A 22,426-nucleotide genomic window follows, 5' to 3' on the forward strand; every position below is an offset into this window, starting at 1 on the left:
GTTGACCATCTCAATAGTGGCCATGAGCGTATCTGGGGTCGGCTCGGTGGCTGCCTCCATCTTCTTGGAGCTCTCTATCTCGTGGGGATCAGCCTCCCGCGTCTTCTCCAATATCGGCAGATCTTTGCCTGGTTCTCCTTGGTCCATCATGAAACTGACGAATAGTAGGAGACCACTGAAAGGAAAACACAATCGCAATAACAATGAAACAAAAAAGAGAGTGAGGATCGGTTATTGCTTTGCAAAAGTTCTTTTTTTTCTCTGAACGAAAATATACCAACATCACGGATCCGCTTACCTTCCCTTCGTTGGGAGAGAAGAACAGTGGCAGATGCGAGTGTTGCCTTTCTTGAAGACGGTGAGGGAGAAGGGGATTCAGCGAAGAGTGAAATGATGGTTGCTTCGTCCGTCAAACTTAGACTGCGGGGAGGTGGGGTTTTGTGATCCGATGGCTCGTTATTGCCGCGCTACGACCGGGGTGACTCTCCGCCTGCATACTTCCTTCTAATTTGGTGGATGACATTTGGGCCCACGTGCTGCATGGCCTGCATGTCGGTGAAAAAAAGTATAACGGCATTCAGTAGAGGGAGACGTTTCGATGACCTAGGAGGAGCAAGAAGCGGTATTGTATCCACCGTGCTAGTAGTAATTGTTTTTCTGGGTAGCTGTAGAGTGTCTCCACTGTACTAGTAGTAATTGTTTCTCTGGGCCCAAGACAAAACAGCCCATCCACCCTAGTAAATAGTAAAATCAATTCAAAAGTCCATATATTTACTGAATGAGAGGCGCTACCCACACCCAGCACACCGCCCCCCCAAACCTGGGTTTTCTTCTTCCTCCTCACTCCCACCGACCTCACGTCAGCTCGCTCCACTCGTACCCACAAATTCCTCACCTCACTCCTACAGAAAACCCCAGCTCCCCTTCTTCCTCACTACTACAGAAAAACCCCAGCTCCCCTTCTTCTTCACTCGCACTACAACTAGGCTCGTCATTCATTACTCTGCTCAAATCCGTGAGCGCGACGCGACACCCTCGAGGAAAATGGAGTCGGCTGACCCCAGCGCCAAGAAGATGAGGCTCCCGCCAGCGGCGACGCCTGTTGTAGATCCCGCACTCGGCAGCGCGGGGAGAAGCGGCGCCCCCACCCCCACCGGATCCCAGGAACCCGTAGAATCTCGGGTGGACCGCATCAGCGATCTCCCGGACGACGTCCTTGGGGAGATCATCTCACTTCTCCCCACCAAGGATTGCTGCCGCACCCAAGTCCTCTCAATTCGGTGGTGCCCTCTATGGCGCGCCGTGCCCCTTAATCTCGACTGTCGTCAGCTATCTCTCTTCAATGATTTTGAAATCCCCAGAGCCATCATCTCCTCCCACTAGGGCTCTGTTCAAAGCCTCTGCATCCTGTCATGCTACCTGAGCAAGCATACCATGCCCTGCACGGTGGACGCCTGGCTGAAATCCCCTGAATTCACAGAACTACAACTGCTTGAGTTCTACTATTCCCCTGGAAATCACCTACCAGATACTGAATGCCATCTACCTGTGCCCTCAGCACTGATGTCCATCTCGCGGTTTTCCTCCTCTCTCCACACCGCCACCTTTGCGCTGTGCGACCTACCAGACAATCTGCTACTAAACCTTCGACCCCCATTTCTCAAGAAACTTTCACTTGTGCGGGTTCGTATATCGGAGGCCTCATTGCATAGCATCATCCACTCCAGTTACCCTGCCCTGGAGTGCTTGGTGCTTGTTTACACAGTTAGAATCGGTTGTCTCCAAATAAAGTCGCCTAACCTTGTAAGAATTGGAATTTGTTTTGATGGAAGGCAGCTCATCATCCAAGATGCCCCTTCACTTCAAAGGTTGATCCTTGATTCTAGTTATTCACCGTTGCAAATAACCGTCCTCTCTGCGCCTAAACTGGAGACCTTGGGTGTAATACATGATCTATGTGCTCATTTCAATATGGTGTTTGGCTCCACTGTTCTTTAGGTACTTTACATTATCATCTACACTTGTAACCATAAGTTACATTTTAAATTTATGCGCATAAGTTATATGTCATCTTGGAGTACACATTTTGTACTAATATTATGTTCTATGCTCAATGAAGAGTTTCTCCATGGATGGCCTATCAATGGTGCTGGATTATGTCAAGATCTTATACATCCAAATGAATAGTTTTGATCTGAACAAGATTATTGGCTTGCTGCAATGCTTTCCATGTCTGGAGAAGTTGTATATAAAGGTGATAATTTCACGCACACTGGAAGCCCGCATATAGTGTACTAGAATTAAGCGTTCAGCTGTTGCTCTTTCGACACTCTTTTTTTACACCTTAACTGTTTTCAATCTTCATGTCTATTTAGGCAACATGACGGGGTAAGAAAGTTATAACCAATTGGTGGATTCGTAAGCATCAGGATTTTCTCACTTCTCATGAGATTCGATTGAAGACAATAACGCTAGAACGATATGTAGCCAACCGTGCAAACACTAGATTTGTCACATTCTTCCAGCTGAATGCGAGGTTACTATTGTCCATCAAGCTTAAGTTTATCAGCAGCATGGTTTTGATGGATGGGTATGTGGAAGAGCAAAAAAAGGAGTTTCATGTGGGCAAAAGAGCTTCTGAATGTGCCGGGCTTCTATTTACAACATACTGTGGTCATAATCCAGTAAATTTTATGACCCAGGATGTTCATTCTATGGACCTGACCGATCCATTTGACTGTGACTGCCAAAACAGTGTTGGAGTTAGATGTTGTTGCCCTTTTCAACCTGGTTTTTTTTGTAAACCTGATGAACAATTAACCCTCGTGCTTTTGTACAGTTTGTAAGCTGGAGTTAGATGTTCTTGCCCTTTTCAACTCGGCTGCGACTGTCATATTTTCTTTGAAGCAAGGCAAATGGCTTGCCAGTCGTTTAATTTAGAGTGAAATATTGTAACAACTAACAAATCCCAACCAGTTATTTATACTAGTTTTAGCGACGGATCAGGGTAACAACGGGGTTGTGTGGGGGCTGTGGCCCGTCTAGCCAGGGTTTTATTTATGTTTACCACATCATGAGCCCAGTTGTGTTTTTTTCTTGCTGAAAATGGCTAGCCCAGTTCTATTTTTTAAAAGAAATACCCAAACGAGGCCTACTTGCTTTATCAGCCCTGCTAAGCTGCAAATCTTTCAAGACGAGGAGAGTTTCATTCGGTTTGCCCAGAAATGGGCTGTACATTTTTAAAACACATCAAACTAGGAATTAGTTTCAATTTTTGTTCATTACAAGATTTTAAATTCCATTGATTTTTATGCGTGGACAATTATTTGTATTTTATATTTATATAAATTATTTTTCAAAATAGTTTGAATGTGAATCGATATTTCGGGATTAAAAATAGTTGACCGCACCGAAATATGCAAAAAATTCGTATACTTTTTAACCATGGCCACAATATGGGGTGTAATGCTAACAAAAAGAAGATGGGCTCCAAAAAAATTCTTAAGAATTAGCAAATGGTTTGTACATTATTAGAAATAATTCACACGAGAGCACTGACTGTTGGATGTCCATCCAACGGCTGTCGTGCTTCTTCAATCTCTGCTTTTTCTGCTCCAGCCGCTCAAACAAGCGCCGGCGGGACTGCCTGCTCCCTCCTCCCGCGGCCGGCTATGCTGCCGCGCAGGCCTCACCGCCCCACCGTACTCCCATCGCTGGCCTAGCCATCCCTCAACTCACCCACACCTGCTGTTATTCTCTGGGGACGGCAGACGAACCAGTAAACCCTCGTACTCCTCCGCGTGGGAAACAACTGCCAAGTCTTCCCTAGCTCCGTGTCGTTCCCTTCCTAGGCCTCGCCGTCGTCCACCGCCCTGGTGCTCTCGGCGCGGCTTGGTCAACATGGTCAATTAACAACATCCATCGGAAGTGGACTGTACATGGAGAGGCTGACAGCTGGGTCCACGGCCGCACGCAAGGAAATGCCTCCTTATTACGCGCAAAATAATGATTCCTCCACCTAACAGCTAGGACCCACGGGAAGGGCTTTTGTATTTTGCGAAAAAAAGTTCCCCCCGCTGACAGGTCGGACCCACCAGCTATATCTTCGCACGCAAGGAAGTGCCTCCTTAGACGCACAAAAAAATGAATACCCCCTGCTAGTTGGGACCCACCATGGTGGGTGGCTGACTTGTGGGCCTACTAAGTTGACGGGGACAGAGGGCTTTGTCAACTTAGTCAATATGAATGATTCTAGCTCCAGTGACCGTACAATGTCCATCCAACGGCCATAGTGCTTCTTCAACCTCTGGTCTTCTTGCTCTAGCTGCCCAAAGCAGCACCGGTCGTGCCGCCTGCTCCTGCCTCCCGTGGCCGGCTGTGCTGCTGCGGAGGCCTCACCTCCCCCATACTACTCCCACCGCTGGCCAGGCCATCCGTCCACTCACCCACACCCCCTGTTATTCTGCGGCGACGGCAGCCTCACACCGCAGCCGAACCAGTGAACCCTCATACTCCTCTCCGCGTGGCATCCACTGCCACGTCTTCCCCGGCTCCGCGTCTTCCCCTTCCTAGGCCTCGTCGTCGTCCACCGCCTTGGTGCTCTCGGCGCGCCGTGGTCAATGTGGTCAACGACCGACTTCCATCGGAAGAATACTGTACGTGGAGAGGCTGACAGCTTGGTCCACGGCCACAGCCCAGTTTTTTTGTGATTTGCCAAGTAAGTCGCTTTGTTAGGCCTGCTGGGCTGCAAATCTTTCAAGACGAGGAGAGCTTCATTCGGCTGGCCGAGAAAATGGCCTATCAGTAATGAGAGATGGGTTGTACATTTTTTAAACACATCAAACCAACAATTAGTTTCAAATTTCTTTTTTTCATTTCGAGATTTTAAATTGCATTGATTTTTGTGCGTGGACAATTTGTTGGATTTTATATTGATATACATATATTTTTAAAACCAGTTTGAATGTGACTCGAAATTTCGGGATTAAAAACAGTTCGGACCGCACCAAAATATGCAAAATTTCGTATAATTTTTTAACCGTGGCCACAATATGGGCTGTAATGCTAACAAAAAGAATATGGGCTCCAAAAAAAACCTTAAGAATTAGCAAATGGGCTGTAAATTATTAGAAATAATGGCAGATGGGCTGTATGATGTTTTCCACAGATTTGAGGCTTTCCTAAAAAAAAGGTTGACGCACAAGCAGTGACTGTTGGATGTCCATCCAACGGCCGTCGTGCTTCTTCAATCTCTGCTCTTCTTGCTCCAGCCGCTCAAACAAGCGCCGGTGGGACTGCCTGCTCCCTCCTCCCCGCGGCCGGCTATGCTGCCGCGCAGGCCTCACCGCCCCACCGTACTCCCATCGTGGCCTAGACATCACTCTACTCACCCACACCTGCTGTTATTCTCCGACGACGGCAGACGAATCAGTAAACCCTCCTACAGTCGTACTCTGCTCCGCATGGGAAACAACTGCCGAGTCTTCCCTGGCTCCGTGTCGTTCCCTTCCTAGGCCTCGCCGTCGTCCACCGCCCTGGTGCTCTCGGCGCGGCCTGGTCAACGTGGTCAACGACCGACATGCATCTGAAGTGGACTGTACGTGGAGAGGCTGACAGCTGGGTCCACGCCCGCACGCAAGGAAATGCCTCCTTATTATGCACAAAATAATGATTCCTCCACCTGACATCTGGGACTCACCGAAAGGGCCTCTGTATTTCGCGAAAAAAACGTTACCGCCGCTGACAGCTTGGACCCACCAGCTATATCTTCGCACACAAGGAAGTGCCTCCTTATTACGCGCAAAAAAATGAATACTCCCCTGCTAGCTGGGACCCAGTACAGTGGCAGGCTGACTTGTGGGCCTACTAAGTTGACGGGGAAGGAGGGCTTTGTTAACTTAGTCAATATGCATGATTCTAGCTCCAGTGACCGTACGATGTCCATCCAACGGCCGTAGTGCTTCTTCAACCTCTGGTCTTCTTGCTCCAGCCGCCCAAAGCAACGCCGGTCGTGCCGCACGCTCCTGCCTCCCATGGCTGGCTGTGCTGCCACGGAGGCCTCACCTCCCCCTACTATTCCCACCGCTGGCCAGGCCCTGCGACGACGGCAGCCTCACACTGCAGCCGAACCAGTGAACCCTCGTATTCCTCTCCGCGCGGGCTTCCACTGCCGCGTCTTCCCCGGCTCCGCGTCGTCCCCTTCCTAGGCCTCGCCGTCGTCCACCGCCCTGGTGCTCTCGGTGCGGCGTGGTCAACGTGGTCAAGGTACGGCTTCCATCAGACGTGGACTGTACGTGGAGAGGCTGACAGCTGGGTCCACGGCCGCAGCAAGGAAGTGCCTCCTTATTACGCACAAAATAATTATTCCTCCACCTGACAGCAGGGACCCACCGGACGGGCCACCGTATTTCATGAAAAAAAGTTTCCTCCCGACTGCTGGGACCCACCAGCTACATCTTCGCACGCAAGGAAGTGCGTCCGGGAAAAAAAATGATTCGCCCCCTGACTGCTGGGACTCACCAGCTACATCTTTGCACGCAAGGAAGTGCCTGACAGTCGGGACCCACCTGGTCGAAGCATACGTAGCGTTGTCATTGTGGTCGCGAACGTGTACGTTCATACTGGTCGATGTAGAGGCGCGCACGTGTCGTAGTAGAGGCGCACACATACCATGTACACGTACGTACATCGGCCAGTGTCCAAGAAAGAAAATACGGCCATGTACGTACATACAGGCAGGGTCTCGAACGCCTACTCGCACATACGTACGGCCAGGGCTCGTGTACATGGCTGGGTCGGAACGGAGAAACAACATCGTCGTCTTGTTCATGGGGAGCCAACCAGCTGGGTCGGAACGGAATGCGTCGTCGTGTTCATCGGGAGGGCTTGGACGGAACAGCCGATGGAAACGAGGCCTGGCGTACCGTAGAACGGAGGAAACGACCTTGTGTTCGACCGGCCAGATTCGAAACGGGATCCTGTTCATCGGGAGGGGTCTGGCGTACCGCAAAACGGAGGAAACGGACCTCCTACGATCGAAATGGGGGTCCTGTTGATCGGGAGGGTGTGGCGTACCGCAAAGCGGAGGAAACGGACTTGTGTTGGAGTGCTACAGTCGAAACTGGGGTCCTGTTCATCGGGAGGGGTGTGGCGTACCGCAAAATGGGACTCCACGGGATATTGTTCATCTCCACCGTCGACCCCCTCTAGCCTCCACGGGCTACTGTTCATCCACCGTCGACCTCCTCCAGCCTCCACATGCGACTATTCATCCACAGGCTCCTGTTCATCCAGCCTCCGCCGCACGCTACTCCACCGTCTACTGTTCAACCAGCCCTCTCCACGGGCTCCTGTTCAACCACCCCTCCACGGGCTACTGTTCATCCAGCCCTCCACTGTCTACTGTTCATCCTGCCCTCCATGGGGTCCTGTTCATCCAGCCCCAACCGGCCCGAACGATCGGGGTCCTGTTCATCCAAACCCCCCCAGCAACGCTCACTGTTCATCCAGAGGCAACGCCACGGGGTCCTGTTCATCCACCCCCAGCAATGCTCACTGTTCATCCAGAGGCAGCATGGATCGGCTTCAGTTAGCAGCAGTAGCGAAGGAATCGCTCGATCGGGTTCCGTTAACAGCCATCGATCGATCGCTCGGGTTCAGTAACGCGTAGCCTGCAGTGCAATCACTCGGGTTCAGTTAGAGCCCAACGCCTCGCACCCACGCGCGTGCGTGTATGAGAGAAGCGCGCATCGCTCGGCCCCGACCACCCACCGTAACCGGGAACACCCAGATATTTTCCTCGCCCTCGCTTCTACCACAGTTTTTTCCGTCATGGACGGCCCAAAGAATGTCATGCAGCTGCGTCTCCGGCCCGCCCAGGACGAAAAGCCCATTTTCTGTCATGATTTTTTGTCATAGAAGTAGGACCCCACCACATCTATGATGATACCGTGTTTTGTCACAATTATTGTCATAGAAGTGTCATAAGTATGAGAGAAAAAATTTCGTTCGGCCCAAAATGTCACGGATGTGTCTTTTTTTGTAGTGTATCTACTATATGATTCATGCTCGACCTTTCGGTCTCAGTGTTCCGAGGCCATATCTGCATATGCTAGGCTCGTCAAGTTTAACCCGAGTATTCTGCGTGTGCAAAACTGGCTTGCACCCGTGCTACCTCTTGAGCTTGCGTTGGTTTTTCCCTTGAAAAGGAAAGGGTGATGCAGCAAAGTAGCGTATGTATTTCCCTCAGTTTTTGAGAACCAAGGTATCAATCTAGTAGGAGACTACACACAAGTCGCCTCGTACCTACACAAACAAATAAGAACCTTCAACCAACGTGATAAAGGGGTTATCAAGCCCTTCACGACCACTTGCAAAAGTGAGATCAGATAGAGATAGTAAGATAAATATTTTTGGTATTTTTATGATATAGATTGAAAGTAAAGATTGCAAAGTAAAATAGATTGGAAACTTATATGATGGAAGATAGACCCGGGGGCCATAGGTTTCACTAGTGGCTTCTCTCAAGATAGCATAAGTATTACGGTGGGTGAACAAATTACTATCGAGCAATTCATAGAAAAGTGCATAATTATGAGAATATCTAGGCATGATCATGTATATAGGCATCACATCCATGACAAGTATACCGAAACGATTCTGCATCTACTACTATTACTCCACACATCGACCGCTATCCATCATGCATCTAGAGTATTAAGTTCATAAGAACAGAGTAATGCATTAGGCAAGATGACATGATGTAGAGGGATAAACTCAAGCAATATGATATAAACCCCATCTTTTTATCCTCGATGGCAACAATACAATACGTGCCTTGCTGCCCCTGCTGTCACTGGGAAAGGACACCGCAAGATTGAACCCAAAGCTAAGCACTTCTCCCATTGCAAGAAAGATCAATCTAGTAGGCCAAACCAAACTGATAATTCAAAGAGACTTGCAAAGATAACAAATCATACATAAAAGAATTCAGAGAAGATTCAAATATTGTTCATAGATAATCTTGATCATAAACCCACAATTCATCGGATCTCGACAAACACACCCCAAAAAGAATTACATCGAATAGATCTCCAAGAAGGTCGAGGAGAACTTTGTATTGAGATCCAAAGAGAGAGAAGAAGCCATCTAGCTAATAACTATGGACCCGAAGGTCTGTGGTAAACTACTCACACATCATCGGAGAGGCTATGGTGTTGATGTAGAAGCCCTCCGTGATCGATTCCCCCTCCGGTGGAGCGCCGGAAAAGGCCCCAAGATGGGATCTCACAGGTACAGAAGGTTGCGGTGGTGGAAATAGGGTTTTGTGGTGCTCCTGGATGTTTTCGGGATATATGGGTATATATAGGAGGAAGAAGTAGGTCGGTGGAGCTGCGAGGGGCCCACGAGGGTGGGGGCGTGCCCAGGGGGAGGCGCACCTCCCGGCCTCGTGGCCTCCTTGCTTCTTTCTTGACGCCCACTCCAAGTCCCCTGGATCACGTTTGTTCCAAAAATAACTCTCCCGAAGGTTTCATTCCGTTTGGATTCCGTCTGATATTCCTTTTCTGCGAAACACTGAAATAGGCAAAAAAACAGCAATTTGCACTGGGCCTTCGGTTAGTAGGTTAGTCCCAAAAATAATATAAAAGTGTATAATAAAGCCCATTAAACACCCAAAACAGATAATATAATAGCATGGAACAATCAAAAATTATAGATACGTTGGAGACGTATCAAGCATCCCCAAGCTTAATTCCTGTTCGTCCTCGAGTAGGTAAATAATAAAAACAGAATTTTTGATGTGGAATGCTACCTAGCACAATTTTCTAAGTAATTCTCTTTATTGTGGCATGAATGTTCAGATCCGAGAGATTCAAGATGAAAGTTTAATATTGACATAAAAATAATAATACTTCAAGCATACTAACTAAGCAATTATGTCTTCTCAAAATAACATGGCCAAGGAAAGTTCATCCCTACAAAATCATATAGTTTGGTCATGCTTCATTGTTGTCACACAAGAATGCTCTCATCATGCACAACCCCGATGAAAAGCCAAGCAATTGTTTCATACTTTAGTAATCTCAAACTTATTCAACTTTCACACAATACATGAGCATGAGACATGGACATAGCACTATGGGTGGAATAGAATATAATGATGGGGGTTATGTGGAGAAGACAAAAAAGGAGAAAGTCTCACATAGACGCGGCTAATCAACGGGCTAGGGAGATACCCATCAATTGATGTCAATGCAAGGAGTAGGGATTGCCATGCAACGGATGCACTAGAGCTATAAATGTACGAAAGCTCAACAAAACAAACTAAGTGGGTGTGCATCCAACTTGCTTGCTCATTTAGACCTAGGGCATTTGAGGAAGCCCATTGTTGGAATATACAAGCCAAGTTCTATAATGAAGAATTCCCACTAGTATATGAAAGTGATAAAACAAGAGACTTAATGAAGAATTCCCACTAGCATATGAAAGTGATAAAACAAGAGACTCTCTATCATAAAGATCATGGTGCTACTTTGAAGCACAAGTGTGGAAAAGGGGATAGTAGCATTGTCCCTTTTTATTTCTTTTCTCTTTTTTGGGCCTTTCCCTTTTTTTGGGACAATGCTCTATTAATGATGATCATCACACTTCTATTTATTTACAACGCAATGATTACAACTCGATACTAGAACAAAATATGACTCTACTTGAATGCCTCCGGCGGTGTACCGGGATGGGCAATGAATCAAGAGTGACATGTATGAAAAATTATGCATGGTGGCTTTGCCACAAATACGATGTCAACTACATGATCATGCAAGGCAATATGACAATGATGAAGCGTGTCATAATAAATGAAACGGTGGAAAGTTGCATGGAAATATATCCCGGAATGGCTATGGAAATGCCATAATAGGTAGGTATGGTGGCTATTTTGAGGAAGATATAAGGAGGTTTATGTGTGATAGAGCGTATCATATCACGGGGTTTGGATGCACCGGCGAAGTTTGCACCAACTCTCAAGGTGAGAAAGGGCAATGCACGGTACTGAAGAGGCTAGCAATGATGGAAAGGTGAGAGTGCGTATAATCCATGGACTCAACATTAGTCATAAAGAACTCACATACTTATTGCAAAAATCTACAAGTCATCAAAAACCAAGCATTACGCGCATGCTCCTAGGGGGATAGATTGGTAGGAAAAGACCATCGCTCGTCCCCGACCGCCACTCCTAAGGATGACAATCAAAGAACACCTCATGTTTCAAATTTGTTACACAACGTTTACCATACATGCATGCTACGGGACTTGCAAACTTCAACACAAGTATTTCTTAAATTCACAACTACTCAACTAGCACGACTCTAATATTACCATCTTCATATCTCAAGACAATCATCAAGTATGAAACTTCTCATAGTATTCAATGCATTTTTATAGAAGTTTTTATTATACCCATCTTGGAAGCCTATCATATTAGGACTAATTTTATAGCCAAAGCAAACTACCATGCTATTCTAAAAGACTCTCAAAATAATATAAGTGAAGCATGAGAGATCAATAATTTCTATAAAATAAAACCACCACCGTGCTCTAAAAGATATAAGTGAAGCACTAGAGCTAAATTATCTAGCTCAAAAGATATAAGTGAAGCACATAGAGTATTCTAATAAATTCCGATTCATGTGTGTCTCTCCCAAAAGGTGTGTACAGCAAGGATGATTGTGGTAAACTAAAAATAAAGACTCAAATCATACAAGACGCTCCAAGCAAAACACATATCATGTGGTGAATAAAAATATAGCATCAAGTAAAGTTACCGATGGACAAAGAGGAAAGAGGGGATGCCATCCGGGGCATCCCCAAGCTTAGGCTATTGGTTGTCCTTGAATATTACCTTGGGGTGCCTTGGGCATCCCCAAGCTTAGGCTCCTGCCACTCTTTATTCCATAATCCATCAAATCTTTAGCCAAAACTTGAAAACTTCACAACACAAAACTCAACAGAAAATCTCATGAGCTTCGTTAGCGAAAGCAAACAAACCACCACTTCAAGGTACTGTAATGAACTCATTATTTATTTATATTGGTGTTAAACCTATTGTATTACAACTTCTCTATGGTTTATACCCTACGATACTAGCCATATATTCATCAAAATAAGCAAACAACACACGAAAAATAGAATCTGTAAAAACCAGAACAGTATGTAGAAATAATATTTGTTCGAATAATTCTGGAACTCCAAAAATTCTGAAAAACTAGTACAACCTGGACAATTTGTATATTGATCTACTGCAAAACGAATTGGTATTTTATCACGTTCTGGTGAATTTTAACAATTATTTTCGTGAGCGCAAAGTTTCTGTCTTTTTCAGCAAGATCAAACAATTATCACCCAAGAAGATCCTATTGGTTCTACTTGGCACAAACACTAATTAAAACATGAAAACACATCTAAAGAGAGGCTAGATGAATTATTTATTACTAAACAGAACCAAAAAGCAAGAAACAAAAATAAAATTGGGTTGCCTCCCAACAAGCGCTATCGTTTAACGCCCCTAGCTAGGCATTCAGGCAAGAATAGATCTAGGTATTGCCATAATAATGGTAAGGCAAATCGCGAAAACTCATCTCATATTCCCTATGTTCAGCAGCAAGTTTTCTTTGTGGCAAGCAAAATCAAAAGGGCTAAATTTAATGGGACAAAACTCCCCAAGATCAAGCTCAGGAGGTATGGGTTCCTCCTTTGGCCCCTTATATTGCACAACCAATTCATCATCGTAAGCAAATTTTTTTCAAAAAAGTCATGAGCCTTTGTTTAAGAGAAAAACCTAATCCGTTGTTCTAAATAGCAAAATCATCATTGAGTCCAGAAATTCTATCAACTAGAACATCGGTAGTAACCTTCTTTCTAAGGTTTTCATTGTAAGCAACATGGTCTAGAGATCGTAAACGCATTAAGTCTTCTTGATTAAAAAGGATAGCTTCTATGGGAGGACGACCAGCGTCCACCCTATAATGCGCAAAAATTTCATTGGCCTCTTTCATTGTAAATCTGAACTCATGTGCCAAGATAGTGGCTGCTCGCTTAACAGAAGAATGCTCGCTATTGAAAAACTCTAGAAAAATCCTTTGTATGCAAGGATGCATATGAATAAATTGTCTTTCAAGTTCAACTACGAGCAAAGATATAGCATCCACAAGACTACTAGTTCTATGAAGAATAGACCCACCCATAGTGGGCAGGGTACCGGCACAAGTAAAGAAATCTTGAATAACTCCTTTTCCAATAATATTACCACTACCAATCCGAAACTTTTATTGTGTAAAATAGTAGGTGTGTTCTTCATGAGGATCATCAAAGGCATCAAAGTTTTCCATGTTATTACCACTATCGTTATCAATGATAACCTCCCCAGTTTCAGACATGATGGCAGCAAATCGCACAAAGAGCAAGCACACAAAAGGTAAGCAAAAAGAGACGAACAGAAAAAGAGGGCGAATAAAATGGCAAGGGTGAAGTGGGGGAGAGGAAAACGAGAGGCAAATGGAAAATAATGTAATGCAAGGGATAAGAGTTGTGATGGGTACTTGGTATGTCTTGACTTGACTTGACTTGGCGTAGATCTCCCCGGCAACGGCGCCAGAAATCCTTCTTGCTACCTCTTGAGCTTGCATTGTTTTTTCCCTTGAAGAGGAAAGGGTGATGCAGCAAAGTAGCATAAGTATTTCCCTCAGTTTTTGAGAACCAAGGTATCAATCCAGTAGGAAACTACACACAAGTCGCCTCGTACCTACACAAACAAATAAGAACCTTGCAACCAACGTGATAAAGGGGTTGTCAATCCCTTCACGGCCACTTGCAAAAGTGAGATCTGATAGAGATAGTAAGATAAATATTTTTGGTATTTTTATGATATAGATTGAAAGTAAAGATTGCAAAGTAAAATAGATTGGAAACTTATATGATGGAAGATAGACCCAGGGGCCATAGGTTTCACTAGTGGCTTCTCTCAAGATAGCATAAGTATTACGGTGGGTGAACAAATTACTGTCGAGCAATTGATAGAAAAGTGCATAATTATGAGAATATCTAGGCATGATCATGTATATAGGCATCACGTCCGCGACAAGTAGACCGAAATGATTCTGCATGTACTACTATTACTCCACACATCGACCACTATCCATCATGCATCTAGAGTATTATGTTCATAAGAACAGAGTAACGCATTAGGAAAGATGACATGATGTAGAGGGATAAACTCAAGCAATATGATATAAACCCCATCTTTTTATCCTCGATGGCAACAATACAATACGTGCCTTGCTGCCCCTGCTGTCACTGGGAAAGGACATTGCAAGATTGAACCCAAAGCTAAGCACTTCTCCCATTGCAAGAAAGATCAATCTAGTAGGCCAAACCAAACTGATAATTCGAAGAGACTTGCAAAGATAACAAATCAAACATAAAGGAATTCAGAGAAGATTCAAATATTGTTCATAGATAATCTTGATCGTAAACCCACAATTCATCGGATCTCGACAAACACACCGCAAAAAGAATTACATCGAATATATCTCCAAGAAGATCGAGGAGAACTTTGTATTGAGATCCAAAGAGAGAGAAGAAGCCATCTAGCTAATAACTATGGACCCGAGGGTCTGTGGTAAACTACTCACACATCATCGGAGAGGCTATGGTGTTGATGTAGAAGCCCTCCGTGATCGATTCCCCCTCCGGCGGAGCGCTGAAAAAGGCCCCAAGATGTGATCTCACAGGTACAGAAGGTTGCGGCGGTGGAAATAGGGTTTCGTGGTGCTCCTGGATGTTTTCGGGGTATATGGGTATATATAGGAGGAAGAAGTAGGTCGATGGAGCTGCGAGGGGCCCACGAGGGTGGGGGGCACGCCCAGGGGGGCAGGCGTGCCTCCCTGCCTCGTGGCCTCCTCACTTCTTTCTTGACGTCCACTCCAAGTCCCCTGGATCACGTTTGTTCCAAAAATAACTCTCCCGAAGGTTTCATTCCGTTTGGACTCCGTTTGATATTCCTTTTCTGCGAAACACTGAAATAGGAAAAAAATAAACAATGATTTGCACTAGGCCTTCGGTTAGTAGGTTAGTCCCAAAAATAATATAAAAGTGTATAATAAATCCCATTAAACATCCAAAACAGATAATATAATGGCATGGAACAATAAAAAATTATAGATACGTTGGAGACGTATCAACCCGTTGTATGTGAACGTAGAGCTTATCACACCCGATCATCACGTGGTATCTCAGCACGACGAACTTTCGCAACGGTGCATACTCAGGGAGAACACTTGTACCTTGAAATTTAGTGAGAGATCATCTTATAATGCTACCGTCGAACTGAGCAAAATAAGATGCATAAAGGATAAACATCACATGCAATCAATATAAGTGATATGATATGGCCATCATCATCTTGTGCCTTTGATCTCCATCTCCAAAGCACCGTCATGATCACCATCGTCACCGGCTAGACATCTTGATCTCCATCGAAGCATCGTTGTCGTCTCGCCAACTATTGCTTCTACGACTATCGCTACCGTTTAGTGATAAAGTAAAGCAATTACATGGCGATTGCATTTCATACAATAAAGTGACAACCATATGGCTCCTGCCAGTTGCCGATAACTCTGTTACAAAACATGATCGTCTCATACAATAAAATTTAGCATCATGTCTTGACCATATCACATCACAACATGCCCTGCAAAAACAAGTTAGACGTCCTCTACTTTGTTGTTGCAAGTTTTACGTGGCTGCTATGGGCTGAGCAAGAACCGTTCTTAACTACGCATCAAAACCACAATGATTTTTCGTCAAGTGTGCTATTTTAACCTTCAACAAGGACCGGGCGTACTCACACTCGATTCAACTAAAGTTGGAGAAACTGACACCCGCCAGCCACATGTGTGCGAAGCACGTCGGTAGAACCAGTCTCGCGTAAGCGTACGCGTAATGTCGGTCTGGGCCGCTTCATCCAACAATACCGTCGAATCAAAGTATGACATGTTGGTAAGCAGTATGACTATTATCGCCCACAACTCTTTGTGTTCTACTCGTGCATATAACATCTACGCATAGACCTGGCTCGGATGCCACTGTTGGGGAACACAGTAATTTCAAAAAAATTCCTACGCACATGCAAGATCCATCTAGGTGATGCATATCAACGAGAGGGGAGAGTGTTGTCTACGTACCCTCGTAGACCGAAAGCGGAAGCATTATGACAACGCGGTTGATGTAGTTGTACGTCTTCACGATCCGACTGATCCTAGTAACGAAAGTACGGAACCTCTATGATCTGCACATGTTCGGCTTGGTGACGTCCCACGAACTCTGGATCCAGTTGAGTGTCGAGGGAGAGCTTCGTCAGCACGACGGCGTGATGACGGTGATTATGAAGTTACCGACGCAGGGCTTCGCCTAAGCACTACAACGATATGACTGAGGTGGAAATCTGTGGAGGGGGGCACCGCACACGACTAAGCAATCAACTTGTGTGTCTATGGGGTGCCCCCTCCCCCGTATATAAAGGAGTGGAGGAGGGGAGGGGCCGGCCCTCTCTATGGCGCGTGATAACCCACAAGTATAGGGGATCAATTGTAGCCTCTTTCGATAAGTAAGAGTGTCGAACCCAACGAGGAGCCAAAGGTAGAACAAATATTCCCTCAAGTTCTATCGACCACTGATACAACTCTACGCAAGCTTAACGTTCGCTTTACCTAGAACTAGTATGAAACTAGAAGTACTTTGTAGGTGTAACGGGATAGGTTTGCAAGATAATAAAGAGCGCGTAAATAAAAACTACGGGCTGTTTAGATGAAGACACAACTAAATTAGTTTTAGTAAAGAGCTTTTTGTCACGAGAAATTTATTTGCCCCTAGGCAATCGATAACTAGACCGGTAATCACTATTGCAATTTTATTTGAGGGAGAGGCATAAGCTAACATACTTTCTCTACTTGGATCATATGCCCTTATGATTGGAACTCTAGCAAGCATCCGCAACTACTAAAGATCATTAAGGTAAAACCGAACCATAGCATTAAAGTATAAAGTCCTCTTTATCCCATACGCAAACAACCTACTTACTCGGTGAGGGAGTCCTGGATTAGGGGGTCCTCGGACTACCGGACTATATACTTTGGCCGGACTGTTGGACTATGAAGATCCAAGATTGAAGACTTTGTCCCGTGTCCGGATGGGACTCTCCTTTGTGTGGAAGGAAAGCTTGGCAATTCTGATATGTATATCTCCTCCTTGTAACCGACTCTGTGTAACCCTAGCCCCCTCCGGTGTCTATATAAACCGGAGGGTTTAGTCCATAGGACAACAACAATCATAATCATAGGCTAGCTTCTAGGGTTTAGCCTCTACGATCTCGTGGTAGATCAACTCTTGTAATACTCATATCATCAAGATCAATCAAGAAGGAAGTAGGGTATTACCTCCCTCGAGAGGGCCCGAACCTGGGTAAACATTGTGTCCCCCGCCTCCTGTTACCATATGCCTTAGACGCACAGTTCGAGACCCCCTACCCGAGATCCGCCGGTTTTGACACCGACATTGGTGCTTTAATTGAGAGTTCCACTGCGCCGTCACGATAAAGGCTTGATGGCTCCTTCGATCATCGGCAACGATGCGATCCAGGGTGAGGTTTTTCTCCCCGGACAGATCTTCGTATTCGGCGGCTTCGTACTGCGGGCCAACTCGCTTGGCCATCTAGAGCAGATCGAGAGCTACGCCCCTGGCCGTCAGGTCAGGTTTGGAAACTTAAACTATACCGCGGACATCCGCGGAGACTTGGTCTTTGACGGATTCAAGCCCATGTCAGGTGCGCCGCACACTCACGACGAGCATGACTTAGCTCTGCCGTCGGACGGTGTTCGGGAGATCATACCTGCGGCTACTCCGGCCCTCAATCCAGAGCAGATTGCGCCGTCCGAGGATGGGTGGATGGACCCCGCCACGGAAGCGCCACGAAGCGCTTCCAGCAAATTGTCCGATGCCTCTGGATGGACAAAGGCCATCGGCACAGACGGCTTGCCCCCTTTGCAAGGGGTCGCCTGACAGAATCCAGAACCACTGGAGGTTCCGGCGCATTATTCGGCTGGGGGCTAGACTTGCTGCCCCCGGCATTAGAGCCCATGGGAGTCTTGCCCCTCGTGCGCCCAGCGTCCGAAATGTCGCCTTGGGGCGCCTCCGGAACTGTCTCCCCTTGGTTCAGTGCCCTTTGAGACAACACCTCGACGTCGTCCGTAGGGCGGGGGGAGGAGGTGGTCGGGAGTGAATCGCTGTTCATTTCCGACGGGCCCAAAGACTCATCCGAAGAGGATACATCGATATGGGCTTTGGATGGACTGCATGATCATGTTCGGCATGATAAGAAGCAATAAAATATAACGTACCAAGAACTATTATGGTATCCGGATACTTACGACTTCGCCAGGGGCTTGTCCCTGGGTAACCACTCCTCGTCGCTGAAAGCGGCCGCTGTGGAGCAGTCTGGAAGGAGAGTCCTTCCCTTCTTGGACCCTTCGGCCTCCCCAGACGGGGCGGCCTTCCTTTTCTTGTCTCCCCCGGCTGGGGGGGGGGGACTTTCCTCTTCCTCCTCCTCGTTTTCGTGGGAGGAGGGCGCCTCGGTGTTATCGGACGATGAGTCCGATACGACCTTGCGCCGGAGACCTTTCCTGGTCCCCGTGGCCTTCTTCTTGGACTTCTTCTCTGGCGCCTCATAGGGCGCCGGAACCAGCATCTCCGTTAAGAGAGCCCTTGCTGAATATTCGGGCAGTGGGGCCGGACAATCGATCCGCTCCGCTGTCGCGACCCAGTCCTGTTAAATGGCGTGGAGGCTTAGATCCCCCACATGATTATACCGGGGAAAGAAACATCTTATGAGATATAAGGAGCTTACCGGATTGGCAGGGCGCTTTGCGCCGAGTCCGCGATCCTCGGTAAGGGGAGGAGGTACCTCGGCGGACTTGAACAGCACCTTCCAGACGTCCTGGCGCGTCGTGTCGAAGAGCTCTCGCAGCGTCTGGTGCTTAGCCGGGTCGAACTCCCACATATTGAATGCCCGTCTTTGAGACCGGAGGATCCGACGGAAGAGCATGACCTGGACCATGTTGACAAGGTTGATTTTCTTGCTTATCATGGCTTTAACACAGTTCTGGAGTCCGGTCAGCTCCACCGATGAACCCCAGGATAGCCCTTCTCTTTCCAGGAGGTGAGCCGCATGGGGATGCCGGATCGAAATTCGGGGGCTGCCACCCAGTTGGTGTCGTGCGGCTCGGTGATGTAGAACCACCCCGATTGCCACCCCTTTACGGTCTCCACATAGGAGCCTTCGAGCCAGGTGACATTGGGAATTTCGCCCACCATGGCGCCTCCGCACTCCGCTTGCTGGCCGACCACCACCTTCGGTTTAACGTTGAAGGTCTTCAGCCACAGGCCGAAGTGGGGCTTGATGCGGAGGAAGGCCTCGCACACGACGATAAACGCCAAGATGTTGAGGATGAAATTGGGGGCCAGATCATGGAAGTCCAGCCCGTAGTAGAACATGAGCTTGTGGACAAATGGGTGGAGGGGAAATCCCAGCCTGCGGACGAAGTGGGTAAGGAATACAACCCTTTTGTGGGGTTCGGGGGTAGGGACGATCTGCCCCGCATCTGGGAGCCGGTGCGCGATGTCTGTGGCCAGGTATCCGGCTTCCCGGAGCTTCGTGATGTTCTCCTCCGTGACGGAGGAGGCCATCCACTTGCCTCCCGCTCCGGACATGTTTGGAGTGGTTTTGAGGAGAAAATGCGAACTTGGGCGCTGGAGCTCGAGTGCGCGAGAACGGATGGGCAGGGAAGAAGAAGGCGTGGGTGAAAAAGAGGAGTCCTTGTCCCTTTATAAGGGCGGAAGAAACTGTGCGCCTCCCCACCTCCCTGGTAAACTCGCTTATTCCCCAAGCGCCGTGATTGATGGCGCGGTTGGGTTACCCACACCCGTATTGATGAGAATCCCATGATAAGGGGACACGATCTCTGCTTTGACAAGACGTGCCAAGAAAACCGCCTCGCAATATGTGCAGTAGCTGGTTGAGAAAAAAGGTTCGAATAATGACCGGGCCATGGCGTGATGTCACGCTAGGAAATTTGTCAGCAGATTAGATTTGTGGAAATATTGTACTCTCTACGGTGGTATGTGGAATTTGTTTTGCAGAGCCGGACACGATCCTTGTGTTCAAAATCTTCTATGGAGTACTCGGAGGAGGAACCCGCCTTGCAATGCCGGAGACAATATGCGCGACGGACTCATCGTCATTGAAGCCTGGTTCAGGGGCTAGTGAGGGAGTCCTGGATTAGGGGGTCCTCGGACTGGCGGATTATATACTTTGGCCGGACTGTTGGACTATGAAGATCCAAGATTGAAGACTTCGTCCCGTGTCCGGATGGGACTCTCCTTTGCGTGGAAGGCAAGCTTGGAAATTCGGATATGTAGATCTCCTCCCTTGTAACCGACTCTGTGTAACCCTAGCCCCCTCCAGTGTCTATATAATCCGGAGGGTTTAGTCCGTAGGACAAAAACAATCATAATCATAGGCTAGCTTCTAGGGTTTAGCCTCTACGATCTCGTGGTAGATCAACTCTTGTAATACTCATATCATCAAGATCAATCAAGCAGGAAGTAGGGTATTACCTCCATCGAGAGGGCCCGAACCTGGGTAAACATTGTGTCCCCCGCCTCCTGTTACCATCCGCCTTAGACGCACAGTTCGGGACCCCCTACCCGAGATCCGCCGGTTTTGACACCGACACTCGGGTATATGCTTCTGTCACTCACGCCACCCACCATAAGCAAATCATGAACATATTGCAAACCCTGCAGCGGGGATCTCTCACGCTAGCGCGACACGGAGAGCACCATAGGACAGCACCAATAATAAAACATGCAACTCAAACCAATCACGATCATCAATTAACCCATAGGAAAAAAGGGATCTACTCAAACATCATACGATAGCCATACATCATTGGGAAATAATATATAGCGTTGAGCACCATGTTTAAGTAGAGATTACAGCGGGTAAAAGAGGGGTTACACTGCTGCATAGAGGGGGGAAGAGTTGGTGTTGATTGCGGTGAAGTTGTTGGTGAAGATTGCGGTGATGGCGGTGAAGTTGTTGGTGAAGATTGCGGTGATGATGATGGCCCCCGGTGGCACTCCGGCGCCACAGGAAGCGAAGGGGAGAGAGCCCCCCTCCTTCTTCTTCTTCCTTGACCTCCTACCTAGATGGGAGAAGGGTTTCCCCTCTGGTCCATGGTCTCCATGGCATGGGAGGGGCGAGAGCCCCTCCGAGATTGGATCTGTCTCTCTGTCTTTCTCTGTTTCTGCGCTCTCTGATTCTGCCCTTTCACCGTTTCTTAAATTCCCGGAGATCCTTAACTCCGATTGGGCTGAATTTTGGACACGATCTCTATCCGGATATTAGCTTTCTTGCGGCGAAAGAAGGGCACCAACCGCCTTACGGGGTGGCCACGAGGGCCCAGGGCACGCCCCCCTGCCTTGTGCCCCCCTCGGGCATCGTCTCGCTTTGATTCTTCTTCCCAAAAATCATAAATATTCCAAAAAAAATCTCCGTCAGTTTTTATCCCGTTTGGACTCCGTTTGATATGGGTTTTCTGCGAAACAAAAAACATGCAACAAACAGGAACTGGCACTGGGCACTGGATCAATATGTTAGTCCCAAATATAGTATAAAAAGTTGCCAAAAGTATATGAAAGTTGCATAATATTGGCATGGAACAATAAAAAAATATAGATACGACGAAGATGTATCAGCATCCCCAAGATTAATTCCTGCTCGTCCTCGAGTAGGTAAATGATAAAAAAGATAATTTTTGATGTGTTATGCTACCTAGCATAATCTTGATCACATAATCTAATCATGGCATGAATATTAAGACACGAGTGATTCAAAGCAATAGTCTATCATTTGACATTAAGACAATAATACTTCAAGCATACTAACCAAGCAATTATGTCTTATCAAAATAACATAGCCAAATAAAGCTCATCCCTAACAAAATCATATAGTCTGGCTATGCTCCATCTTCACCACACAAAGCATTCAAATCATGCACAACCCTGATGACAAGCCGAGCAATTGGTTCATACTTTGTAACGCGCTTCAGCCTTTTCAACCCTCACACAATACATGAGCGCAAGCCATGGACATAGCACTATGGGTGGAATAGAATATGATGATGGAGGTTTGTGTGAGAAGACAAAAAAGGAGAAAGTCTCACATCGACGCGGCTAATCAACGGGCTATGGAGATGCCCATCAATTGATGTCAATGAGGAGTAGGGATTGCCATGCAACGGATGCACTTTAGCTATAA

Source organism: Triticum aestivum, chromosome 6D (assembly GCF_018294505.1).
Source record: "Triticum aestivum cultivar Chinese Spring chromosome 6D, IWGSC CS RefSeq v2.1, whole genome shotgun sequence".
NCBI classification, from domain to species: Eukaryota; Viridiplantae; Streptophyta; class Magnoliopsida; order Poales; family Poaceae; genus Triticum; species Triticum aestivum.